Raw genomic sequence first — 8,053 nt, forward strand, 5'->3', positions numbered from 1 at the left:
GCATTTCCGAAGTTCACAAAAAGCTCCAGCATTACTGAAAGAATGTTCTGTGGACATTTTAAACCAAAGTTGGGTAGTTTGAAAAAAATAAAACAGCAATATGTGCAGAGAGAGAGAAAAAAAAAAAAAAAAAAGGCCCCGAACACCAACATCAAAACCTCATCCCAACTATAAAGTATGGTGGAGGGCCCTTCATGGTTTGGGGCTGCTTAAGTGCCTCAGGGCCTGCACAACTTGCTGTCATTGATATAAATATAAATTCTAAAGTTTATCTAGATATTTTGCAGGAGAATGTAATGTCACCTGTCAGCCAATGTAAAACTCGACAGAAAAAACACAGAAGTTGGGTGATGCAACAGGACAACAACCCAAAGCACCGGAGTAAATCAACAACAGAATAGCTTCAACAGAAGAAAACACATTTTCTGGAGTGGTCTAGTCAGAGCCTTTTAAGCGGTATAAGTGGCCGCCTAGGGCCTTGAAGCCACCAGGGGGCCCCGGCTGGAAATCAGAACCCAAGGGGCTCACCTCAGCCATTTTGCATTGGGCCCCTAAAAGGCTGGATATGAAAGTCCTGACTTCAACTCATTTTATATGCTTTGGCATGACCTCAAGAGGGCAATTCACACCAGACATGCCAAGAACTGAAAGAGAAATTACTCCTGGTCCAGAATTCCTCCAGACCTGTAGTACAGGCCTGATCTGCAATTACAAGAAATTATTAGTGAAGTTTATTGCTGCCAAAAGAGGATCAAGCAGTAATTAAATCTAAAGGGTTCACATGTTTTACTGCAACTGTTGGTAGATTCTGATCAAATAATTTCACTAAGAAAAATTACTTTTATGTGGATGCATACTTGACAATAAAGCTCATTCTGATTATGAAATAATTGTGACTCACAGAAAAAAAAAAAGGTTACTTTAGAGGTTAGGTGTGTCAAAGCAAGTGGGAGAATACTTGCCAACATTGTAGGCTTATTTTATTTATTTTTTTAGTTCGGTAAAATGCTTTATTGAATTGGGTTGATCAAGTGACAATTTCCCAGTTAAATACATCATGGTTCTTTGCTGCAGAATAGGAATTTGAAAAGGTCCTAGAGGGCTGAATACATTTTGTTGGCACTAAACTGAAAATAATATTTTCAGATTTTAACTTGTCTCTAAACTCGTTTTACCCATGGAACCTTACAAATGTGTGTGTGACATCTTTGCACTTGAAAACCATGGTACTTTCCTGTGGTTACACTCAACAGGTCTCTGGCGTAGATTACTTTATTGCCTTGTGCAAATCTACAATTTAATTCCTTCATAGAGACCATTAGGAATGACTGATGTTAACTTCTCTCATCATGAAATTAAATTTTATTTAATACAAATGGAAATAGTGGTAACGTGTATGGAAGGAAAAAAAAAAGTCTCTGTGACTTTGTGCCAGGACGGCGAGTGTCTTCGCCCTTCCATTTTCCACGTTGGGCTCCGCTTGCCCTTTCAAATCACTTTGAGTGGCTCACTCGTGCAGGAAATGAATTATTACCTCTCAGAGGGAGAGAGGAAAAGAGAAAGAAAGGGGGGTGGGGGGAGAGACTGGCAACGCAAAAGTGTACTCTGTAAAGATCCATTGCTGGTCTGAGAAATGAGTCCCGGCTGGTGGAAAAGACTTTAAAATAGCTGCTGACATTTACACTAGCTCACCATGTCTGCTGTTTTAATAATGCCACTGTGAGAGAGACAGAAATGCTTTCACACCTGTGATGAGCCAAGAAACCCACCAGACTGTTGATATGATTTTTATGGAGGAATCTAAATGTTTGAGAGAAGGGCTAAGCTATACTTTCTAGAATACAGGGTCCCACTTGATGTTAGGTGTCTTTACTATGTACTTGCATAATAAATAAGCATTTGAAGAATTTGGATTACTATAATTGACATGCGAATGATACTTTTGTGATGGGTTTTGTCTAGTGTTTTTGAGCGTATGTCCTCACAGAGATAAACAGACCCTCTTCACCTAATCCACTTCAGTGCTTCCTTCTCCCTGTGAGATGATCCTTCCACTCACACATTTCTCTATTAAATATTGAAGTCTTATTAACATGTCACAATAACTGACACATTATGTCCCACTGTGTAGCCGAGTCCCATGTCTTCATGTGGGTGACAGAGCACTGGTGACCCATACTGATGTCTGATATAATCTGGTTTTACCCTTTGCTCTGCCTCTCTCTCTCTTTGATGATTAGATTGCCATCCTGGCCTGTACAGCAGATACCAGGCCAACTCTGCGAGTTGCTACACAGTGTAAATGGGGGTCTGTTTATGACTGGCTTGGCTCAGCTCTTCTTATACAGAAAATATGATCATGCAGCCAACAATGTCTGCATGTATGCCCATGCTTACAAAGTATAGCTTGTTTATTGATGTTTTTCCTCATTTTAATTATAGTTACTATAGTTGGTTCCAGGGATTAGAAATGTAATGTTTTTCATTTTGAGTAGAAATCACATTTTTACGTTCCAGCTCAAGCATTGCACTGCCTCCTTTTCAAATGGTAGCCAGTTAGAATAAAATAAAAAAGTGGTTAAAGCTGAAAGTTGTGTGCAATTTCTGCACCACTAGTGCCTCTGAATGGACTTGGCAAAAATAATCATTGTTTTCAAACAGCTTTCCGAATGTGCCCCCATTTGCTGTTGATCGAACAAGATAGTCCTGCACCCAACTCACGCCATTGGCTGAGTCACTGTTGTGTCAGGCTGCAAAAAACAAACAGAGGCACCACAGAGACATACTGTAAGCTGTGTTCAAATCTGCGGGGTCCCTATGCAGTGTTCACTGCTCCCTACTAACTGAACACAGGATATCTGTTAAAGTTCACTTCACTTGACAGAATTAGTTCATTTGGAATACGCTGCAACGTCATCAAACACAGACATCGCATGAGTCACGCTGACTACAGGGTTCAAGTAAGATGACACAATATACTCGTGTAAATACGTATAAATTAACTTTTCCACCCATATATATAAATTTATATAAAACATCCCACGTGTATAATTACAAAAATGTATTGTTATATATTTATATTAAGATATTTCTCCAGACTTGTAATCTGTAAGTTAAATGACTGTTGCTGTTTAATATAAAGAATAAATGTTATTTTATAATACGTATGTCTTCTTAACTGTTATATGACCAGTTGTTATGATGGATGTAATGGACATGTCTTATGTGCTTTACACTCATGCACAGCTGCACAGAAAGCAAACCTGAGTTTAAAGGTGGAGTAAATATTTTTAATCCAATACACTTTTTGTCAAATTCCGCGAATATCTCTTCATGGTCTGCTAGCTGTCCGTTCTGTGTGTGCGCTGAAAAAATCTGGTGTTTGTACACAGCCCTGGCTCTGTAAATGGGAAAATAAACAAAGTGGATCGCCAGCGTCTCAAACCACTTTTGTTTATTTTATTTAGCGTTTATTTTAGCGAAACATCATCAGTACTTGGATGTTTCGCAAAGACTGGTGGGCAATTTTCCCTCTGCACTTCCTGTGAAGTGATATATTGATGTACACTTATTCCATATACCATTTGGAGTGCCCTTCCAACTGAACATGTACACTCCTTTTGTATTGGAATCTCAATTAAGATACTGTGTGAAGTCCACTTCGGAGGACCCTAACGGTCGATAGGAATGCACCAACAGTGTATACAGTTTTCGAGAAAATTAACTACCCTAACCCTACAAATGACTTACAGTATACTTTCTGCATATTAAACTGGGTGAAGAGATATAGAAAAACCAAAAAAAAATTACACACTTTAATAATGTTTTTTTTTTAAATGAGTGTACACCATGCTTATAAACTTTGAAGTGAAATAACAATGGCATCAAATCAATCACTGCTGAAAATATTCAGAAACAGATGCAGTTGTAATCTAAAATGTTATTTGCGATTTTATTTTTATTAATCCACAGTACATGAACAAATAACTTAAAAAGGGTATGTGCAATCTGTCAAACCAGTCAAAATAGATGAAAACTAAAGATACAACACCTTAACAGAGATTGTACTTAACTGGTGTAACTCCATAACACAATGACTGATGTTTGATAGAAAACACATCTTACCACAGTATAGCCTTCTTGTTACAATAGTGCCAAACACTAGTGCTTCGCAGTCAGCACTGGACAGGTGAACTTTTCCCCCCATAAGAGCTGGCAGGCAATGAACAGGTTTGGGCAACTGGAGGTGCTGTAAATCTGAAAGTTTTATGTGAAATTTTTTTATTTTTTTTATTTATTGAAATATTATTGGGACAAAATAATAATTTAATTAAAATTGTATAAGCATTTAAAATAAACCTTTCACTCTGAAACAATAGAAAGGGATTGTGTTCCTGTTTTCTAATACATTCTGCAAAACAATTTGTTCAATTTAATTTGTGTTCCTTCAATGGTTTCTAATCCCTTGTTATAAGAGACATAATAATGCCACATTATGATATCTTGTGAAATGAAGAGCTTTTTCTTGATCTCATGCCAAGTCATGACAATAGTATATGTCGAAATCATACGAATATGGTTGTATACCACGGAAGAAAGAGCAGGGTTTTGACGTAGCGTTCTGACTATTTATCATAAGTTTAACCCCTAACTCAAACCTAAACCTAACCATAACCATAAAATACAATACCATACCCAAACCCTAAACCTAACCATGATTTTAAGAGGAAAATCACTGTTATGTACCATGGCATTTGGAAGGAGATAAGTGAGGTATATTACAGGTTATTCACATACAATTCATCATGAGTAACACAATTTGTTCACAAATGATTCCTTTACTAAAAGAAAGTGTTAGATAGGAGGTTAACAAAGTTTTGATCCATGGATTGTATCAATTTGAAATTGTTTGTTGATTGTGTGATAGGGACCAAGACATTCACGAGGAGAATCACACCAAAGAGAAGGAATAGCATTCCATAAAGACGTTTATTTTGTCAAGTGCAAAATGTGCAAATAAGGAGTGTTTAAAAGCAAACATAAAACCAAGGTCACTTTAAAAAAAAGAAAATAGACAGTTTTGATACAAAGAGCAGTGCCTACTCCCCTCCATAAACAATGGATGCCAGTGTTTCCTTGTACTCAAACAGCGCTAATGTGAGGTTTATGTGTAGGTGTTTTAGGGGCATAAATCCTGTGCTGATTGTATGGATTCATAAATAAAACCCATGGACACAAATGAGTTCTTCCATCTTTTTCAGTCTTTATTCTCTCAACTCCTCAACTCAATTCTTCCACTTGCATCTCCTCTCCCCACCACCCCCCCAATGATCCTACTCATCAAAATAAAAGTCCCTTTTTCCCAAACACCATGCAATCCACTATTCCAATACAGAGATGGAAATGTACTAATAGATTTGTCTTTACACTACTTCCCCTTTATGAAAAGAAACGTCCTCATTTCTAGGAATAAAAAACATAAGCATTGCACATAGACATCACATGCTTCAAACATTAAGATGTCAGTGCAAGTAAAATTGAAACCAATAACTTGCAGTTATACGAACAAAGGCAGTAACAGAATTTTAAAGCTACTTGAGAGATGCAAAATGGTTTTGTCAGTCACAATATCACTTTACTGTTCAGTGGAGATGTGTCAATGTTAGTGTCAAATGTCTCAGTGTTCATTGTGCATGTCTATTGCATTGTGGAAGATGCACTGAACATCCAGATCTTGTCCATAAGCCATTTGTTGACTCTACATTTGGAGGATCCATTGATGATGAGGTTGTTGAACTATCAGGTATTCTGACCTGAAAAGGAGGCAACGTACTGTGTCTGTCCTGAAGTAGTGGAGGAGGCCTCACAAGCTTGAGTACAGAAGGGTCACTAAAGACAAAAGACTGACAGCCTGTGAGTGCTGTGAGAAGTAGGCATCCACTTGTATGCATAGGGGACATTTGAACTCTTTGTGAAGCAGATGCTGATGGCCACTGTGAGCGATAGGGTTTAAGGCGGTTATGGTGAATCACTTTAGACCTAGCCCGCGGATCAAGCTAACCTTTAACTTCATAGGTCACACCAATGTCACCCGTGGGTGAGTCCAGTCTCCTCACAACTTTGTATGGACCAGCCCATTTTGGAGAAAATTTGTGTCTCGACAATGCTGGAAGATCAACCCATACAAGGTCATTAGGTTGATGAACTATGTGTCTCATGTGGCAATCATAGTACTGCTTTTGCTGTGTGTCACGGTTGTCTTAGGGAAGAAGGACCCAGTTGCAGAGATGAGGCCAAAATGAGCTTTAAGCAAAAAGTCAAAATACAAACAAATCTCTCATGATGGAAAAAAGGTAAACTGAAAGCAGAACTAGCAAAATATTAGAACCAACCAAAGCTACAAAAGCTAACACACAGACTAAGGAAACAGACTGACACACTAACAAACACAAATACAACGATTCAGCACAGGACTAGAGACAAAGTGAACTGATATAGGGAGAGGTAATTGGCAGAGCAGGTGCTGTGGATGATCGTCTGATTGGAGTAACAATCATTGCCAAGGCAACTGGAGCTGGCCAACTTGACGTGGCACCTGCAAGACATGAGAGGGTGTGAGAGGCAAGGCAAACAAAGGATAAACATTCAGACAAGACAAACAGATAGTCAGGGGAGGCACAGTCAGACCAGACTGTGACAGTACCCCTTCCCTGATGGACACCTCCTGGAATCCACAAGAGACAGACCAACACAAAAGGAACTGACCAGGGAGGGAAAAAAGATGTTTCAAGATGTGAAGAATGAATGTCCACATCCCGATCCCAGAACTGAAACCGAACCAGACAGGAGAATCAGGATCCAGACACCATGCTCCGAATATGAAACACAAAATCAACCAAAGATCGCATGGCAAGGAAACTGCAACCAAAGCCGTGCTCCCACATAGAGACAAAACAAAAACAGAAAGAGCACATGGTCAGGCGAATAACACAGACCCAAACTAGACAGATGCAAAACATGAGTGTCAGGGTTCAGCCACAAAGACAATAAAAATGCAACCAACAGAAGTGGCTGAATCCTGCCCCCCCCCCCCCAAAAAAAAGGAGACATAAAACTACAGACAAGACAAACAGAACAGGCACTAACACAGAGCAGAAAGAACACAAGAAAGGGAGGGAAGGGATGCCAACCAGGGAGGAAATTAAAGGAAGGGAACAGGGGGCCTGGGTAGCTCAGTGAGTACTGATGCTGACTACCACCCCTGGAATCGTGAGTTTGAATCCAGGGCATGCTGAGTGACTCCAGCCAGGTCTCCTAAGTAACCAACTGGCCCGGTTGCTAGGGAGGGTAGAGTCACATGGAGTAACCTCCTCGTGGTCGCTATAATGTGTGTTCTCACTCTCGGTGGGGCACGTGGTGAGTTGTGTGTGGATGCCACGGAGAATAGCGTGAAGCCTCCACACGTGCTACGTCTTCTTGGTAACGTGCTCAACAAGCCATGTGATAAGATGTGCAAATTGCCGGTCTCAGATGCGGAGGCTACTGAGATTTGTCCTTCACCACCCGGATTGAGGCGAGTCACTACGCCACCACAAGGATTTAGAATGCATTGGGAATTGAGCATTCCAAATTGGGAAGAAAAAAAAGGAAAGGAACGGGGTCCAGTGACCATGGAGGAGGCCTCAGGAATGGGACAGGGAGCCAAGACCGGTCCAGTGGGCAGCCAGAGAACCAGAGCAGACTGGGCGGAGCATTAGGCAGCCAGAATAGGTTGGGCGGATGGCCAGGGAACCAGGGCAGACAGGACGAAGTTGGCAGGACAAACCAGGGCGGATCTAGCAGATCTGACCAGGGAGCGGGGTCTGGCAGTCAGGGAGAGGGCTTTAGGGAAGGAGCAGGGTCAGGAGGCCAGGGAAATGGTGTAAGGAGAGGAGTGAGGTTAGGTGGCCAGGGATGAAGGCCCAGGAACGTAGCGGGATCAGGTAACGGGCAGGGAACAGGCTGGGCAGACAAGGAAGCAGATCCAGACCTTGAAGGAAGGCTACATGGGGCT

Source organism: Myxocyprinus asiaticus, chromosome 8 (assembly GCF_019703515.2).
Source record: "Myxocyprinus asiaticus isolate MX2 ecotype Aquarium Trade chromosome 8, UBuf_Myxa_2, whole genome shotgun sequence".
Lineage (NCBI taxonomy): Eukaryota > Metazoa > Chordata > Actinopteri > Cypriniformes > Catostomidae > Myxocyprinus > Myxocyprinus asiaticus.